This window comes from Ranitomeya imitator, chromosome 2 (assembly GCF_032444005.1).
Source record: "Ranitomeya imitator isolate aRanImi1 chromosome 2, aRanImi1.pri, whole genome shotgun sequence".
Taxonomy (NCBI): Eukaryota; Metazoa; Chordata; class Amphibia; order Anura; family Dendrobatidae; genus Ranitomeya; species Ranitomeya imitator.
Genome location: NC_091283.1, coordinates 198,587,693 through 198,607,332, shown reverse-complemented (window position 1 = coordinate 198,607,332; position 19,640 = coordinate 198,587,693). Strand labels below are relative to the sequence as shown.

At 50.5% G+C, this 19,640-nt stretch overlaps 1 protein-coding gene across 3 annotated transcripts in view; it reads right to left on the bottom strand.

The window, feature by feature from the left end:
• NEK6 (NIMA related kinase 6) overlaps window positions 1-5,608 on the bottom strand; it is a 238,731-nt gene extending 233,123 nt beyond the window's left edge. For 2 of the 3 annotated variants that reach the window (XM_069748463.1, XM_069748464.1), the window contains exon 1: window positions 5,515-5,608. The gene's annotated coding sequence lies outside the window, so the exon portion shown is untranslated. Of the gene's footprint in view, window positions 1-5,457 lie in introns of all 3 variants that reach the window. The other variant, XM_069748467.1, reaches the window with a different exon arrangement.
• Between the last annotated feature and the right edge of the window lie 14,032 nt (window positions 5,609-19,640).

Here is a 19,640-nt window from a genome sequence, read left to right as displayed (position 1 = left end):
GGCAAAATGGCCGCTCCCTACTCCCCTGCCGGCAATGTCCGCTCCATACTCCCCTCCAGTCAGTGCTCACACAGGGTTAATGGCAGCGTTAACGGACCGTGTTATGCCGTGGTGTAACACACTCCGTTAACGCTGCTATTAACCCTGTGTGACCAACTCTTTACTATTCATGCTGCCTATGCAGCATCAATAGTAAAAAGATCTAATGTTAAAAATAAAAAAATAAAAAATCATTATATTCTCACCTTCCGTCGCCTTTCCCGCTCCTCGCGACGCTCCGGTGACCGGTCCTTGCATTGCGGTCTCACGAGATGATGATGACGTAGCGGTCTCGCGAAACCGCTACGTCATCACCTCGCGAGACCGCAATGCACTCTTGGGACCGGAGCGTCGCAACGAGCATTGGTAAACGCTTGGGCTGGATCCGGGGGGGATGACGGAAGGTGAGTATATAAATATTTTTTATGTTAATTCTTTTTTTTAACAGGGATATGGTGCCAACATTGCTAAATACTATGTGGGCTGTGTTATATACTACGTGGGCTGTGCTATATACTACATCTCTGTGCTATATACTATGTGGGCTGTGCTATATACTACGTGGCTGTGCTATATACTACGTGGCTGGGCAATATACTACGTGGCCTGTGTTATATACTACGTGGCTGTGCTATATACTACGTGGGCTGTGTTATACGCTACTTGGCTGTGCTATTTCTCTGCTGTATCTGTGCATCATGAATCGTGGTATGTGTTACAGAGGGGGGCCCACTGAGACTCTTTCGCCCGGGGCCCTCAAACACCTAGAGCTGGCCCTGGCTTCACTGATTGGTCACACCCGGCCGCGAACAATCAGCGACAGGCGCAGTCCGCTCGCGAATTGGCGCGGAATTTGAACCACACTTCGCTAATTGGTCGCGCCCGGCAGGCCGAATCCTGTGTATAAATTGCATTATTCTGAAAACTTCATAAATAAACTCCATACATATTCTAGAATACCCGATGCGTTAGATTCGGGCCACCATCTAGTGTATCCATAAATATCGGATGTGATACGGATGTTCCGTACAGGATCCGACTTTTTTCCATACCCATAAATTTGGTCTCATCTGATACCTGGAAGACAAGAGCCTTTTTTTTTCCATGTGGACACTTGGTCCTTGTAAAAAAAACTGTCATCTGAAGAGCCCTAGTGAGCTACATTGGTCTGTATATATTACTCAGACAGGACACATCCGTATTATATGTTCCGCCGAACGTCTTGGGTTTTTGAAGCAGGGACTGATGCTACTCAAAAACTCCACAAAAAGTTAACGTTCCAGCTGAGCTCCAAAGATTCAGCAAAAAGATTCATCAAGAGAAACCCGTGATGAATCTAGTCCTCAGCGTGCACATAACCCTAAAGGAACTGAACTAAAATTAAAGCCCTTTAAAAATCAGAATGTAATTAAAGAGGATTTGCCATAATAAATAATAAACATCAGGTATCCAAAGGATCGCGAATTAGTACTGCAGAAAAAAAATATCAGGTCCTATCTCAGAGATCCGTGGCCACCAGACCAGAGCACCAGACTAGAGTACTACAAACCTTCTACCTCTATCTGCGACATCCCTAGAGCCTCTTCTTTTTAGTAGGTCTTGTGCCATCAGTAAAGGGGGATCTCAGGTAGTACGAGGTCTGCAGTCCTCTGGTCAGGTGGCCACCGATGTCTGATGTGGCCGAGTACCAGTGTCCTGTGATTCTTTTTCGCGACTACTGATAATGCATGTTGAATCAATAAGGACTAATGATGAGCGAACGTACTGGGATAAGGTAACCGTGCTCGAGTGTTAGAGTGTCTTCGGCATGCTCGAATCCCAGCGGCTGCATGTCTCGCGGCTGTTCGACAGCCTCAACACATGCATGAATTGTCTATTTGTTAGGCTGTGTCGCGACTGTCGAACAGCCATGAAACATGCAGACGCGGGGATTCGAGCATATCATTCGAGCACACCGAAGACACTCTAACACTCGAGCACGGTCATACAACACTTTATCACTATTAAAGAGGTTAAATTACAGATACAGAAAAAAAGGGATTAGTGAACCACCAATCTTATAAATGAGGGCAGTGGAGCCCCTCGTCTCTTCATCTAGGTGCCCACGATAAATGAACCAGACACGGGCTCGGCCGAGACATAAGTATAACGTGTGAATCCCTGAGACACGCGACGACTGAAGAACAAGGCTCAGCTTGTGGTCTACAAATTTCCTGTCACCTCAAACTTTTTTTTTTCTTTTTTGCTTTCAGTACTTCTTTTATACAAAGCTTAGATTCAGTCAGCAACTTCTCGTACTTTGTTACGCTGCGTGACCCTTTTACCGGAGCGGCTTCTGCAAGAAGTTTTTACTCCTGATGTTGACTCACCATGGGGAACTTGTTATCGGTTAATGGGCCGCACATATGAAGGATGACGGCTTAGATGGATGACCACAGAGGTGTAATACGGCTGCGAAAAATGAGCGCGGCTTCATGAAGGGTGATACAAATGGAAATTCAGCAATGCAGAGTAATGTGGTCAGATTACATTAGTGCGCAATGCTGGTGTTTATACATCACAGGTCAATTGAACACCTACAATGTGTACCATAATGTAGTAATTGTAAGAAGAAACATAAACATTGCAAAAAAAGTCAATAAATAAAGGACAGAACTACTGCAGCAAGTAAAAAGCTTCTAAAGCTAGGTTCACACATTGCATTTTTGCTGCAAACCGGATGAAAAAGCTATAAAAGAAAACATTCAAAGGAAAGAACATCTGCACTTTTATGTTAAAATGAGTTGACGTGCATTTGTTCAGGACGTCAGGTTTCTAAAAACACCCAGTGAATGAAAGAAGTAACCTGTCCATTCCTCAGGCGTTCTCTGCCTGGAAGACCCTCTGGACTTAATATGAAAGTCAATGAAAATGATCAAAATCAATGATGCCAGTTTCGGCAAAACAATCTAATGTGTATGGAGGTGCCCGGATCTGCTATCGAGGAAAAGGATTAGGCATGTTGGTTTTCAACATGCCCAATCTTTTGTTCTCAATTGTAATGAATGGCAACAGCTAATTCTCGTCTCTTTATAAGTATGTTTCACATTTTCTGGCACATTGCTTGATGTCAAGGTATCAAGGTTGTTAGTGCAAATGTTCTTGCAGGCCACCTCGGCCATCTGCGGCTACTGAATCAGCGTTGTTGGGGGTGTCAGGAAGAGAAGGATCTGGCATGATTGAGAGGGGAGAGAAGGATCCGGCGTGTCAGAGGGGGAGAGAAGGATCCGGCGTGTCAGAGGGGGAGAGAAGGATCCTGCGTGTCAGAGGGGGAAAGAAGGATCCAGCGTGTCAGAGGGGGAGAGAAGGATCCAGCGTGTCAGAGGGGGAGAGAAGGATCCAGCGTGTCGGAAGGGGGACAAGGATCTGGTGTGTCGGGGGGGGAGACAAGGATCCGGCGTGTCAGAGGGGGAGGGAAGGATCCAGTGTGTCGGAGGGGGAGAGAAGGATCTGGCATGATTGAGGGGGGAGAGAAGGATCCGGTGTGTCAGAGGGGGAGAGAAGGATCCGGCGTGTTGGAGGGGGAGAGAAGGATCCGGCGTGTCGGAGGGGGAAAGAAGGATCCGATGTGTCAGAGGGGAGAGAAGGATCCGGCGTGTCGGAGGGGGAAAGAAGGATCCGATGTGTCAGAGGGGGAGAGAAGGATCCGGCGTGTCGGAGGGGGGGAGACAAGGATCCGGTGTGTCAGAGGGGGAGGGAAGGATCCGGTGTGTCGGAGGGGGAGGGAAGGATCCGCTGTGTCAGAGAAGAAGAGAAGGATCCGATGCGTCAGAGGGGGAGAGAAGGATTCGATGTGTCAGAGGGGGAGAGAAGGATCCGGTGTGTCAGAGGGGGAGGGAAGGATCCGGTGTGTCGGAGGGGGAGGGAAGGATCCGCTGTGTCAGAGAAGAAGAGAAGGATCCGATGCGTCAGAGGGGGAGAGAAGGATCCGATGCGTCAGAGGGGGAGAGAAGGATCCGATGCGTCAGAGGGGGAGAGAAGGATCCGGCGAGTCAGAGGGGGAAAGAAGGATCCGGCGTGTAAGAGGGGGGGGGACAAGGATCCGGCGTGTAGGAGGGGAGAGAAGGATCCAGTGTGTCAGAGGGGGAGACAAGGATTCGATGTGTCGGAGCTGGGGAGAGAAGGATCCGGCATGTCAGAGGGGGAGAGAAGGATCCGGCGTGTCTGACAGCGGCTCACTTATAGACAGCCATGTAATTGGGGTCTTACATTCTAGAAACTAGTGAGGTCTCATCACCCCGCTCCGCACAATTCATAACTTATCGCTTGTCAAAAATGATCGTTACAATTGTATTATATAAAGAAATCGTCACACGAAGGTTCAAGAGGAGCGACACTGGCCAGAATCTGCTGGGATTTGTAGTCTTGTTAGCGCTATATCGGGCCCTTTTTCTTTTTATTGGGCAGTAACTGTCCGCGGTAAATGCTGCAAATCTGCACCAGGTCACTGAGATCAAAAGCAGCGACCTGGGGCCTCACAGCGACTGGCGGCAGTGATCGCCCGGGTGCTGCAGGACGTGGTGTCTGTGACCCGCAAATACCGCAAGCAAAACAAGTGGCGACAGCCCCTCATCTGTGCGGACAGTGGCACCGGGCATTAGGGAGCAATTGCCCCGTACACAGTCCGTGCTCAGCAGGAAGGTGTCAGCTGCACACACATCTGTGCGACATATTCCCCGTGTGCAGCGTCCATGCGCCCTGTGTACAGCTGTGCGTCCATGCGCCTGTGTACAGCTGTGCGTCCATGCGCCTGTGTACAGCTGTGCGCCCATGCGCCCTGTGTACAGCTGTGCGTCCATGCGCCTGTGTACAGCTGTGCGTCCATGCGCCTGTGTACAGCTGTGCGTCCATGCGCCCTGTGTACAGCTGTGCGCCCATGCGCCCTGTGTACAGCTGTGCGCCCATGCGCCCTGTGTACAGCTGTGCGTCCATGCGCCCTGTGTACAGCTGTGCGTCCATGCGCCTGTGTACAGCTGTGCGCCCATGCGCCCTGTGTACAGCTGTGCGTCCATGCGCCTGTGTACAGCTGTGCGTCCATGCGCCTGTGTACAGCTGTGCGTCCATGCGCCTGTGTACAGCTGTGCGTCCATGCGCCCTGTGTACAGCTGTGCGCCCATGCGCCCTGTGTACAGCTGTGCGTCCATGCGCCTGTGTACAGCTGTGCGTCCATGCGCCCTGTGTACAGCTGTGCGCCCATGCGCCCTGTGTACAGCTGTGCGTCCATGTGCCTGTGTACAGCTGTGCGTCCATGCGCCCTGTGTACAGCTGTGCGTCCATGCGCCCTGTGTACAGCTGTGCGTCCATGCGCCCTGTGTACAGCTGTGCGCCCGCACTCCCCGCAGCCCGCGCACACTGCTGGACGGCGCGTTAGTTGCTCACAGGGTAAAGTTAGTAGATTAGTAATAGTCACTTTCCGCTGCGGTTGTCGGTCCCTACTTTGTCCGCGGTCTCCGGGCTCCGGTGTCTGCTCCAGCAGCTCCTCTCCGACACAGCCAGAACGCGCGCTCCCGACAGACTTCCTGTGCGCGGCCCCGAGAGGAGACTTTAGGGAGGAACCGTTCGCGAGCGCACTCAGAGCGCAGCTGGGGCGCAGGTAGAGGGGTGCCGGGTACAGGAGTGCAGGTACAGGAGCGCCGGGTACAGAGGCGCCGGGTACAGGAGTGCAGGTACAGGAGTGCCGGGTACAGGGGTGCGGTTACAGGAGTGCAGGTACAGGAGTGCCGGGTACAGGGGTGCCTTGTACAGGAGTGCAGGGTACAGGGGTGCCAGGTACAGGGGTGCCGTGTACAGGGATGTCGGTTACAGGGGTGCACGTAGGGGGGCACCGGGTGCAGGTGTGAGTGGTGCTGGGTACAGGGGCGCAGGTAGAAGGGTACAGGAGTGCAGGTAGAGGGATGCCGGGTACAGGAGTGCCGAGAACAGGAGTGCCGGGTACAGGGGCGCCGGGTACAGGAGTGCAGGTAGAGGGGCACCGGGTACAGGGGTGCCTGGTACAGGGGTGCAGGTACAGGGACGCAGGTACAGGGGTGCGGGTACAGGAGTGCAAGTACAGGGGTGCCGGGTAAAGGAGTGCAGGTAGAGGGGCGCCGGGTACAGGAGTGCAGGTACAAGAGTGCCGGGTACAGGGGTGCCGGGTAAAGGAGTGCAGGTACAGGGGTGCCGGGTACAGGGGTGCAGGGTACAGGAGTGCAGGTACAGGAGTACAGGTAGAGGGATGCAGGTACAGGGGTACCGGAGTGCAGGTAGAAGGGCCCCGAGTGCAGGTACAGGGGTGCCGGGTACAGGAGTGTAGGTACAGGAGTGTAGGGTACAGGAGTGCCAGGTACAGGGGTGCCAGGTACAGGAGTGCAGGTAGAGGTGAGCCGGGTACAGGAGTGCAGGTAGAGGGGTGCCGAGTACAGGAGTGCAGGTAGAGTCGTGCCGGGTACAGGGGCGCAGGTAGAGGGGTGCCGAGTATAGGAGCGCAGATAGAGGGGCGCCGGGTACAGGAGTGCAGGTAGAGGGGCGCCGGGTACTGGAGTGCAGGAAAAGGGTGCAGGTACAGGAGTACAGGTAGAGGGGAGCCCGGTATAGGAGTGCAGGTACAGTAGCACAGTGAGAGGGACGCCAGGCACAGGTATAGAAGCACAGGTAGAGGGGAGCCGGGCACAGGTACAGGAGTGCAAGTAGAAGGGTGCCGGGTAAATGGTGTGAAGGTAGAGGGGCGCTAGGTATAGAAGTGCAGGTAGAAGTGCGCCGGGTACTGGTAGAGGGTGCCGGGTACAAAAGTACAGGTACAGGAGCGCTGGTAGAGGGGTGCTAGGTACAGGAGTGTAGGTAGTAGGGCGCCTGGTTAAATGGAAGGGTTATGCTCAGGAAGATAATTCCTGGGTTTTTGCCTCTGATGTCCATGCTCCCGATCTTGTTCGTGCCTTTCATGTGGCTCATCCTGGTCGGCCTGGGGGCTCTGGTGAGGGTTCGGTGACCCCTCCTCAAGGGGGGGGTACTGTTGTGAATTCTGTGGCAGAGCTCCCTCCTGTGGTCACAAGTGGTACTTGGCTGATTCTCTCTGTGAGCTTCTGTTGGTGGAGGGAAGTGGTACTGCGGCTTCTGAGTTTCCTCCCTCAGGTGATCTGGTGAGGTCGTTGGGTGCTTCTCTACTTAACTCCACCTAATGCTTTGATCCTGGCTTCTTGTCAATGTTCCAGTGTTGGACTTGCTTTTCCCTGGATCATTCCTGTGCCCTGCTGCTCTGCATAGCTAAGTTCTTCTTTGCTATTTGTTTGCTATTTTTTCTGTCCAGCTTGTCTAATTTTTTGCTGGAAGCTCTGGGACGCAAAGGGTGTACCTCCGTGCCGTTAGTTCGGTACGGAGGGTCTTTTTGCCCCCTTTGCGTGGTTTTCTTTAGGGTTTTGTGTAGACCGCATAGTTACCTTTTCTATCCTCGCTCTGTTAAGAAAGTCGGGCCTCACTTTGCTGAATCTATTTCATCTCTACGTTTGTCTTTTCATCTTAACTCACAGTCATTATATGTGGGGGGCTGCCTTTTCCTTTGGGGTATTTCTCTGAGGCAAGGTAGGCTTATTTTCTATCTTCAGGCTAGTTAGTTTCTCAGGCTGTGCCGAGTTGCATAGGCAGAGTTAGGCGCAATCCACGGCTGCCTCTAGTGTTGTTTGGAGAGGATTAGGGATTGCGATCTGCAGAGTTCCCACGTCTCAGAGCTCGTTCTATGATTTTGGGTTATTGTCAGATCACTGTATGTGCTCTGACCGCTATGTCCATTGTGGTACTGAATTGCCTTTCATAACAGTACAGGAAGCCAAAAGTACTAATGATTCTCAATAGAGGGAAAAAAGAAGTTCTGAGACCATTTTTTTTTCTTTGCACTGTGTTTTGCCTTTTTTTTCCCCTAGACATTTGGGTGGTTCAGTACACAGGTGTAGCGATGGACATTAGAAGTCTGTCTTCATCTGTGGATCAGCTCTCGGCAAGAGTACAAAAGATTCAAGACACTATTGATCAGAAATCTATGTTAGAACCAAGAATTCCTATTCCTGATTTGTTTTTTGGAGATAGAACTAAGTTTCTGAGTTTCAAAAATAATTGTAAATTATTTCTGGCCTTGAAACCTCGCTCCTCTGGTGATCCAGTTCAACAGGTTTTGATTGTTATTTCTTTTTTGCGCGGCGACCCTCAGGACTGGGCATTTTCTCTTGCGCCAGGAGATCCTGCATTGAGTAATATCGATGCGTTTTTCCTGGCGCTCGGATTGCTGTACGATGAACCTAATTCAGTGGATCAGGCAGAGAAAAATTTGCTGGCTCTTTGTCAGGGTCAGGATGAGATAGAGGTATATTGTCAGAAGTTTAGAAAGTGGTCTGTGCTCACTCAATGGAATGAATGTGCTTTGGCAGCAATCTTCAGAAAGGGTCTCTCTGAAGCCCTTAAGGATGTCATGGTGGGATTTCCTATGCCTGCTGGTTTGAATGAGTCTATGTCTTTGGCCATTCAGATCGGTCGACGCTTGCGTGAGCGTAAATCTGTGCACCATTTGGCGGTATTACCTGAGCTTAAACCTGAGCCTATGCAGTGCGATAGGACTTTGACCAGAGTTGAACGGCAAGAACACAGACGTCTGAATGGGCTGTGTTTCTACTGTGGTGATTCCACTCATGCTATCTCTGATTGTCCTAAGCGCACTAAGCGGTTCGCTAGGTCTGCCACCATTGGTACGGTACAGTCAAAATTTCTTCTGTCTGTTACCTTGATCTGCTCTTTGTCATCGTATTCTGTCATGGCATTTGTGGATTCAGGCGCTGCCCGGAATTTGATGGACTTGGAGTATGCTAAGCGTTGTGGGTTTCTCTTAGAGCCCTTGCAGTGTCCTATTCCATTGAGAGGAATTGATGCCACGCCTTTGGCCAAGAATAAGCCTCAATACTGGACCCAGCTGACCATGTGCATGGCTCCTGCACATCAGGAGGTTATTCGCTTTCTGGTGTTGCATAATCTGCATGATGTGGTCGTGTTGGGGTTGCCATGGCTACAAGCCCATAATCCAGTATTAGATTGGAAATCCATGTCGGTGTCGAGCTGGGGTTGTCAGGGGGTACATGGTGATGTTCCATTTCTGTCAATTTCGTCATCCACCCCTTCTGAGGTTCCAGAGTTCTTGTCTGATTACCGGGATGTATTTGATGAGCCCAAGTCCGATGCCCTACCTCCGCATAGGGATTGTGATTGTGCAATCAATTTGATTCCTGGTAGTAAATTCCCAAAAGGTCGACTGTTTAATTTATCCGTGCCTGAGCACGCCGCTATGCGCAGTTATGTGAAGGAATCCCTGGAGAAGGGGCATATTCGCCCGTCATCGTCACCATTAGGAGCAGGGTCCTTTTTTGTAGCCAAGAAGGATGGTTCGCTGAGACCTTGTATAGATTACCGCCTTCTAAATAAGATCACGGTTAAATTTCAGTACCCCTTGCCATTGTTATCTGATTTGTTTGCTCGGATTAAGGGGGCTAGTTGGTTCACCAAGATAGATCTTCGTGGTGCGTATAATCTGGTGCGAATCAGGCGAGGAGATGAATGGAAAACTGTATTTAATACGCCCGAGGGTCATTTTGAGTATCTAGTGATGCCATTCGGACTTGCCAATGCTCCATCAGTGTTTCAGTCCTTTATGCATGACATCTTCCGAGAGTATCTGGATAAATTCCTGATTGTGTACTTGGATGACATTTTGATCTTCTCGGATGATTGGGAGTCTCATGTGAAGCAGGTCAGAACAGTTTTTCAGGTCCTGCGTGCTAATTCTTTGTTTGTGAAGGGATCAAAGTGTCTCTTTGGTGTGCAGAAGGTTTCATTTTTGGGGTTCATCTTTTCCCCTTCTACTATCGAGATGGATCCTGTTAAGGTCCAAGCCATCCATGATTGGACTCAGCCGACATCTCTGAAAAGTCTGCAAAAGTTCCTGGGCTTTGCTAATTTTTATCGTCGCTTCATCTGCAATTTTTCTAGTATTGCCAAACCATTGACCGATTTGACCAAGAAGGGTGCTGATTTGGTCAATTGGTCTTCTGCCGCTGTGGAAGCTTTCCAAGAGTTGAAGCGTCGTTTTTCTTCTGCCCCTGTGTTGTGTCAACCAGATGTTTCTCTTCCGTTCCAGGTCGAGGTTGATGCTTCTGAGATTGGAGCAGGGGCTGTTTTGTAGCAGAGAGGTTCTGATTGCTCAGTGATGAAACCATGCGCTTTTTTTTCCAGGAAGTTTTCGTCTGCTGAGCGAAATTATGATGTGGGCAACCGAGAGTTGCTGGCCATGAAGTGGGCATTCGAGGAGTGGCGTCATTGGCTTGAAGGAGCTAAGCATCGCGTGGTGGTATTGACTGATCATAAGAACTTGACTTATCTTGAGTCTGCTAAGCGGTTGAATCCTAGACAGGCTCGTTGGTCGCTGTTTTTTGCCCGTTTTGACTTTGTGATTTCGTACCTTCCGGGCTCTAAAAATGTGAAGGCGGATGCTCTGTCTAGGAGTTTTGTACCCGACTCTCCGGGTTTGTCTGAGCCGGCGGGTATCCTCAAGGAAGGAGTAATTGTGTCTGCCATCTCCCCTGATTTGCGGCGGGTGCTGCAAAAATTTCAGGCTAATAAACCTGATCGTTGTCCAGCGGAGAGACTGTTTGTCCCTGATAAGTGGACCAATAAAGTTATCTCTGAGGTTCATTGTTCGGTGTTGGCTGGTCATCCTGGAATCTTTGGTACCAGAGAGTTAGTGGCTAGATCCTTTTGGTGGCCGTCTCTGTCGCGGGATGTGCGTACTTTTGTGCAGTCCTGTGGGATTTGTGCTCGGGCTAAGCCCTGCTGTTCTCGTGCCAGTGGGTTGCTTTTGCCCTTGCCGGTCCCGAAGAGGCCTTGGACACATATCTCTATGGATTTTATTTCTGATCTTCCCGTTTCTCAAAAGATGTCAGTCATTTGGGTGGTCTGTGATCGCTTTTCTAAGATGGTCCATTTGGTACCCTTGTCTAAATTGCCTTCCTCCTCTGATTTGGTGCCATTGTTTTTCCAGCATGTGGTTCGTTTACATGGCATTCCAGAGAATATCGTTTCTGACAGAGGTTCCCAGTTTGTTTCAAGGTTTTGGCGAGCCTTTTGTGGTAGGATGGGCATTGACTTGTCTTTTTCCTCGGCTTTCCATCCTCAGACTAATGGCCAGACCGAACGAACCAATCAGACCTTGGAAACATATCTGAGATGCTTTGTTTCTGCCGATCAGGATGACTGGGTGTCCTTTTTGCCTTTGGCTGAGTTCGCCCTTAATAATCGGGCCAGCTCGGCTACCTTGGTTTCGCCATTTTTCTGCAATTCTGGGTTCCATCCTCGTTTCTCTTCAGGACAGGTTGAGTCTTCGGACTGTCCTGGTGTGGATACTGTGGTGGACAGGTTGCAGCAGATTTGGACTCATGTAGTGGACAATTTGACCTTGTCCCAGGAGAAGGCTCAACCTTTCGCTAATCGCAGACGCCGTGTGGGTCCCCGACTTCGTGTTGGGGATCTGGTTTGGTTATCTTCTCGTCATATTCCTATGAAGGTTTCCTCTCCTAAGTTTAAACCTCGTTTTATTGGTCCGTATAGGATTTCTGAGGTTCTTAATCCTGTGTCTTTTCGTCTGACCCTTCCAGATTCTTTTTCCATACATTACGTATTCCATAGGTCATTGTTGCGGAGATACGTGGCACCTATGGTTCCATCTGTTGATCCTCCTGCCCCGGTTTTGGTGGAGGGGGAATTGGAGTATATTGTGGAGAAGATTTTGGATTCTCGTGTTTCTAGACGGAAACTCCAGTATCTGGTTAAATGGAAGGGTTATGCTCAGGAAGATAATTCCTGGGTTTTTGCCTCTGATGTCCATGCTCACGATCTTGTTCGTGCCTTTCATGTGGCTCATCCTGGTCGGCCTGGGGGCTCTGGTGAGGGTTCGGTGACCCCTCCTCAAGGGGGGGGTACTGTTGTGAATTCTGTGGCAGAGCTCCCTCCTGTGGTCACAAGTGGTACTTCGGCTGATTCTCTCTGTGAGCTTCTGTTGGTGGAGGGAAGTGGTACTGCGGCTTCTGAGTTTCCTCCCTCAGGTGATCTGGTGAGGTCGTTAGGTGCTTCTCTACTTAACTCCACCTAAAGGCCCCGTCACACATAGGGAGATCGCTGCTGAGTCACAAGTTTTGTGACGCAATAGCGATCTCAGTAGCGATCTCGCTATGTGTGACGCGTACCAGCGATCAGGCCCCTGCTGTGAGATCGCTGGTCGTGTCGGAATGGCCTGGGCCATTTTTTGATCGTTGAGGTCCCGCTGACATCGCTGAATCGGTGTGTGTGACGGTCAGCCGGAAAGGAGAGCGTGACGTCACCGCTCTGCTTTCCGGCCGCTGTGCTCACAGCCAGAGCAGAGAAGCAGAGCACCGAGGACAGACAGCGATAGGTAAGTATGTAGCGTTTGTTTTTTTTTACTTTAACGATGGTAACCAGGGTAAACATCGGGTTACTAAGCGCGGCCCTGCGCTTAGTTACCCGATGTTTACCCTGGTTACCGGGGACCTCGGGATCGTTGGTCGCTGGAGAGCTGTCTGTGTGACAGCTCTCCAGCGACCAAACAGCGACGCTGCAGCGATCCGGATCGTTGTCGGTATCGCTGCAGCGTCGCTATGTGTGACGGGGCCTTTATGCTTTGATCCTGGCTTCCTGTCAATGTTCCAGTGTTGGACTTGCTTTTCCCTGGATCATTCCTGTGGCCTGCTGCTCTGCATAGCTAAGTTCTTCTTTGCTATTTGTTTGCTATTTTTTCTGTCCAGCTTGTCTAATTTTTTGCTGGAAGCTCTGGGACGCAAAGGGTGTACCTCCGTGCCGTTAGTTCGGTACGGAGGGTCTTTTTGCCCCCTTTGCGTGATTTTCTTTAGGGTTTTGTGTAGACCGCATAGTTACCTTTTCTATCCTCGCTCTGTTAAGAAAGTCGGGCCTCACTTTGCTGAATCTATTTCATCTCTACGTTTGTCTTTTCATCTTAACTCACAGTCATTATATGTGGGGGGCTGCCTTTTCCTTTGGGGTATTTCTCTGAGGCAAGGTAGGCTTATTTTCTATCTTCAGGCTAGTTAGTTTCTCAGGCTGTGCCGAGTTGCATAGGCAGAGTTAGGCGCAATCCACGGCTGCCTCTAGTGTTGTTTGGAGAGGATTAGGGATTGCGGTCTGCAGAGTTCCCACGTCTCAGAGCTCGTTCTATGATTTTGGGTTATTGTCAGATCACTGTATGTGCTCTGACCGCTATGTCCATTGTGGTACTGAATTGCCTTTCATAACACTCCGGGTACAGGTACAGAATTGCAAGTAGAAGGGCACCAAGTGCAGGTGCGCAGTTAGAGGGGCGCCAGGGACAGAAGTTTCTGTAGATGGACGCCAGGTACAGGAGTGCAGGTAGAGGGGTGCCAGGCACAATTACAGGAGTACTAAACGGGTGCAGGTAGAGGTGCATCGGGTACATGTGCGCAGTTAGGGGGGCATTGGGTACAGGTACATGAGTTCAAGTAGAGGGGTGCCGGGTACAGGAGTGCAGGTAGAGGGGAGCTGGGTGCAGGAGTGCAAGTAGAGGGGTACCAGACACAAGTACAGGAGTGCTAAAAGGGCACAGACAGAGGGGCTCCGGGTACAGGAGTGCAAGTAGAAGGGTGCCGGGCATAAGTACAGGAGTACTAAACGGGTGCAGGTAGAGGGGCACCGGGTTCATGTGCGCAGGTAGAGGGGTGCCGGGTATAGGTGTGCAAGTAGAGGGGTGCTGGGTACAGGTACAGGAGTGCAGGTAGAGGGCAGCTGGGTACAGGAGTGCAGGTAGAGGGGTGCCGGGTACACGTACAGTAGTGCAGATAGAGGGGCATCGGGTACAAGAGTATAGGAGCGTGGGTAAACTAGCTCCGGGTACAGGAGTACAGGTGCTCAGGTAGAGGGACACTGGGCACAGGTACAGGAGCGCAGTTAGGCTACGTTCACATTTGCGTTGTGCGCCGCTGCGTCGGCGACGCAACGCACGACGCAAATAAAAACGCACGCAAAAACGCTGCGTTTTGCGACGCATGCGTCGTTTTTTGCCGAAATTTGGACGCAAGAAAAATGCAACTTGTAGCGTTTTCTGCGCCCGACGCTTGCGGCAAAAAAAACGCATGAGTCGCACAACGCAGCACAACGCATGTCCATGCGTCCCCCATGTTAAATATAGGGGCGCATGACGCATGCGTCGCCGCTGCGTCGCCCGACGCAAACACGCAAAACGCTAATGTGAACGTAGCCTTAGAAGGTTGCCCGTTTCCTGTACAGGGAAAGGGCACTGGTAGAGGGGCGTCAGGCACAGGTACAGAAGTGCAGGTAGAGGGGTATCAGGTACAAGAGTGTAGATAAAAGGGCGCTAGGTATAGGAGTGCAGGTAGAGGGGCGCAGGTACAAGAGTGCATAAAAAAGCTGCAAAAATGCAACGTGTGACCATAGCCTTAGTGCACATCTGTTTATTCTGCAGACTTTTCACTTCAATGCAAAAGGTGAAATCTGCAGCAAGTCCACAGCGTTTCTAAAGATAAAAAAATGCACAATTCGGTTCTTGCTTTTGTCCTGCAGTAAATCTGCAGCCTATCAGTCCCTGTGTGCACGCTTAGGGGTTAGTTCCTCTTTCCCTCAAAACTTATATTAGTAGTTCCGCACTGTCCGCAAGATAATGATAGGTGTAAATGTTAGGCGACAAAATCTAAAGCCATTACTCAGGTCACTAGAAGGCAATGTGAGCTCTAGTTATGAAATGGCTCGATAACCACAGGAAGTGGGCCGTGAGTCATGTGCAATATTTGCCAATCTTTCACCGAGTTCTCGCCTGGACAGAAAGCTTGTCTGCTCTAATTCTATATACCGTACCTTCAATGTTACAGCAGTGTAATAAGGGAGAAATTCTAGATTGGTGGCATCACTATAGGTAGAGGAAAGCACCCATAATACACCAAAATTGTCTTAGTGTGCGCATGTTGCATATGTGTCGTTTTTTTCAGTGGTGTAATAAAGTACCAGTGGGGCGGGGAGGTAGGTACTCGTCTGTTGCAACCCGGCATGGTACATGAAAATGGGGGGTCCTGGGTGGGTGTGCGTACTTGTGCAGGCCACATGTAACCGATGAGGCTCGTTTGCCAGGATCAAATGTTCTACTGGTCAATAATAATAATAATACTGGTCAATGAGGGAGACCAGCATTGAAAAACAAACTTTACTGAACGGGAACTTGGTAGGGAATACATTATTTATGTAGCACCATTGATTCCATGGTGCTGTATATGAGAAAGGGTTACATCCAAAAAACAGACATAATTGACAGTAAACCAACTAACATACTGATACAGAGGGAAGATGACCCGGCCCCTGGTGGGCTTACATTCCACAGGATGACAGAGAAGGAGACAGTAGGTTGGGGGAGTTGCGGCAGCTCCGGTGTTGGTGAGGAGGCAGCGGGGTCAGTGCAGGCTGTGAGCTTTCCTGAAGAGATGGGTTTTCAGGTTCCGTCTGAAGGTTCCGAATGTGGTGAATAATCGGATATGTTGGGGCACAGAATAACATAGGATGGGGGACCCTCGGGAGAAGTCTTGGAGGCGATTGTGTGAAGAACGAATAAGTGTGGAGGAGAGAAGGAGGTCTTGGGAGGACAGGAGATTACGTGAGGTAGGTAGAGGGGTGCCAGGCACAAGTACAGGAGTACTAAACGGGTGCAGGTAGAGGTGCATCGGGTACATGTGCGCAGTTAGGGGGGCATTGGGTACAGGTACATGAGTTCAAGTAGAGGGGTGCCGGGTACAGGAGTGCAGGTAGAGGGGAGCTGGGTGCAGGAGTGCAAGTAGAGGGGTACCAGACACAAGTACAGGAGTGCTAAAAGGGCACAGACAGAGGGGCTCCGGGTACAGGAGTGCAAGTAGAAGGGTGCCGGGCATAAGTACAGGAGTACTAAACGGGTGCAGGTAGAGGGGCACCGGGTTCATGTGCGCAGGTAGAGGGGTGCCGGGTATAGGTGTGCAAGTAGAGGGGTGCTGGGTACAGGTACAGGAGTGCAGGTAGAGGGCAGCTGGGTACAGGAGTGCAGGTAGAGGGGTGCCGGGTACACGTACAGTAGTGCAGATAGAGGGGCATCGGGTACAAGAGTATAGGAGCGTGGGTAAACTAGCTCCGGGTACAGGAGTACAGGTGCTCAGGTAGAGGGACACTGGGCACAGGTACAGGAGCGCAGTTAGGCTACGTTCACATTTGCGTTGTGCGCCGCTGCGTCGGCGACGCAACGCACGACGCAAATAAAAACGCACGCAAAAACGCTGCGTTTTGCGACGCATGCGTCGTTTTTTGCCGAAATTTGGACGCAAGAAAAATGCAACTTGTAGCGTTTTCTGCGCCCGACGCTTGCGGCAAAAAAAACGCATGAGTCGCACAACGCAGCACAACGCATGTCCATGCGTCCCCCATGTTAAATATAGGGGCGCATGACGCATGCGTCGCCGCTGCGTCGCCCGACGCAAACACGCAAAACGCTAATGTGAACGTAGCCTTAGAAGGTTGCCCGTTTCCTGTACAGGGAAAGGGCACTGGTAGAGGGGCGTCAGGCACAGGTACAGAAGTGCAGGTAGAGGGGTATCAGGTACAAGAGTGTAGATAAAAGGGCGCTAGGTATAGGAGTGCAGGTAGAGGGGCGCAGGTACAAGAGTGCATAAAAAAGCTGCAAAAATGCAACGTGTGACCATAGCCTTAGTGCACATCTGTTTATTCTGCAGACTTTTCACTTCAATGCAAAAGGTGAAATCTGCAGCAAGTCCACAGCGTTTCTAAAGATAAAAAAATGCACAATTCGGTTCTTGCTTTTGTCCTGCAGTAAATCTGCAGCCTATCAGTCCCTGTGTGCACGCTTAGGGGTTAGTTCCTCTTTCCCTCAAAACTTATATTAGTAGTTCCGCACTGTCCGCAAGATAATGATAGGTGTAAATGTTAGGCGACAAAATCTAAAGCCATTACTCAGGTCACTAGAAGGCAATGTGAGCTCTAGTTATGAAATGGCTCGATAACCACAGGAAGTGGGCCGTGAGTCATGTGCAATATTTGCCAATCTTTCACCGAGTTCTCGCCTGGACAGAAAGCTTGTCTGCTCTAATTCTATATACCGTACCTTCAATGTTACAGCAGTGTAATAAGGGAGAAATTCTAGATTGGTGGCATCACTATAGGTAGAGGAAAGCACCCATAATACACCAAAATTGTCTTAGTGTGCGCATGTTGCATATGTGTCGTTTTTTTCAGCGGTGTAATAAAGTACCAGTGGGGCGGGGAGGTAGGTACTCGTCTGTTGCAACCCGGCATGGTACATGAAAATGGGGGGTCCTGGGTGGGTGTGCGTACTTGTGCAGGCCACATGTAACCGATGAGGCTCGTTTGCCAGGATCAAATGTTCTACTGGTCAATAATAATAATAATACTGGTCAATGAGGGAGACCAGCATTGAAAAACAAACTTTACTGAACAGGAACTTGGTAGGGAATACATTATTTATGTAGCACCATTGATTCCATGGTGCTGTATATGAGAAAGGGTTACATCCAAAAAACAGACATAATTGACAGTAAACCAACTAACATACTGATACAGAGGGAAGATGACCCGGCCCCTGGTGGGCTTACATTCCACAGGATGACAGAGAAGGAGACAGTAGGTTGGGGGAGTTGCGGCAGCTCCGGTGTTGGTGAGGAGGCAGCGGGGTCAGTGCAGGCTGTGAGCTTTCCTGAAGAGATGGGTTTTCAGGTTCCGTCTGAAGGTTCCGAATGTGGTGAATAATCGGATATGTTGGGGCACAGAATAACATAGGATGGGGGACCCTCGGGAGAAGTCTTGGAGGCGATTGTGTGAAGAACGAATAAGTGTGGAGGAGAGAAGGAGGTCTTGGGAGGACAGGAGATTACGTGAGGGAATATATCGGGAGATTAGTTCAGAGCTATATGGAGGAGACAGGTTATGGACGGCTTTGTAGGTCAGTGTTCGTAGTTTAAACTGGATACATTGGGAAAGAAGAGGGATTTGTAAAGGGGAGAAGCAGAGGCGTATCGAGGAAAGAAATGGATTAGTCAGGCAGCAGAGTTGAGAGACTGGAGAGGTGCGAGAGTGTTAGCAGGTAGGCCACAGAGGAGAAAGTTGCAGGGGTCAAGGTAGGAGATGGCGAGAGCATGCTGAAGTAATTAAGTAGAATATATACAAAGGATAGCGGGTACACAGTTGTATGAACGCTTCCTTTATAACTCAAACCATTTTCCACACTGGTTCCTATTCTCTATCTTCACCCTTCCTCTTTACTCTTTCTACTGGTCTTCTGTTTCCACTGTTTCTCACTACTTCACCACAACCCAACTTAACACTGCAGTTCTGTATAGTAAGAGTCATTTACTTGGTCTGTGGTTCTGTGTCTTCTTTTCCATTTTGGGTGTCAGTATAGCCGGTAATATTGATGCTCTGGAACTTCCATCCGGGACACATTAAACGACTCCCGTAAGTCCTGTTTAGGCTTGTTACCTTAAGAGTTATAAACTCTTTCTGTTAGGTGTCCTTGTCCAGGACCCAACTCTGGTAGATCACTCTGTCTCTTATTGTTTTCTGCTCTGGATCTCACTATCTCTTTCCTTTTGGTCTTCTCTTTCTTAGGGACACCCAAAATGCGGCACTGCTCTCATTGGACTTTAGATCCACTTGCTATGCAATCCAGGACCTGTCTCAGTCACTACCAGGAAGTCCTCTCTGATCTTGCTACATAGCCTCTCGCTCTCTGGGCTTGTCCCAACTCTTAAAGGGAACCTGTCACCCCGTTTTTTGAGATTGAGATATAAATACTGTTAAATAGGGCCTGCGCTGTGTGTTACTATAGTGTATGTAGTGTACCCCGATTCCCCACCTATGCTGAGAAATAACTCACCAAAGTCGCCGTTTTCGCCTGTCAATCAGGCTGGTCAGGTCGGGTGGGCGTGGTGACATCGCTGGTTCTTCCTCAGCTTTACGTTGGTGGCGTAGTGGTGTCCGCATGTTGAGGTGACTAATCCACTGTGGGCACGTGAACAAGCAGCGCGCGATCTGCGCTGTCATCCCTTTCGTCGGTGGGGGCGGCCATCTTCCTGGGGCCGCGCGTGCGCAGATCGAGTGCTCTGCTGCACGGGGCTTCAGGAAAATGGCCGCGGGATGCCGCGCGTGCGCATTAGAGATCGCGGCGGCCATTTTCCCAAAGCCGAGTTTGCATCTCGGCTTTGGGAAAATGGCCGCCGCGATCTCTAATGCGCACGCGCGGCATCCCGCGGCCATTTTCCTGAAGCCCCGTGCAGCAGAGCACTCGATCTGCGCACGCGCGGCCCCAGGAAGATGGCCGCCCCCACCGACGAAAGGGATGACAGCGCAGATCGCGCGCTGCTTGTTCACGTGCCCACAGTGGATTAGTCACCTCAACATGCGGACACCACTACGCCACCAACGTAAAGCTGAGGAAGAACCAGCGATGTCAC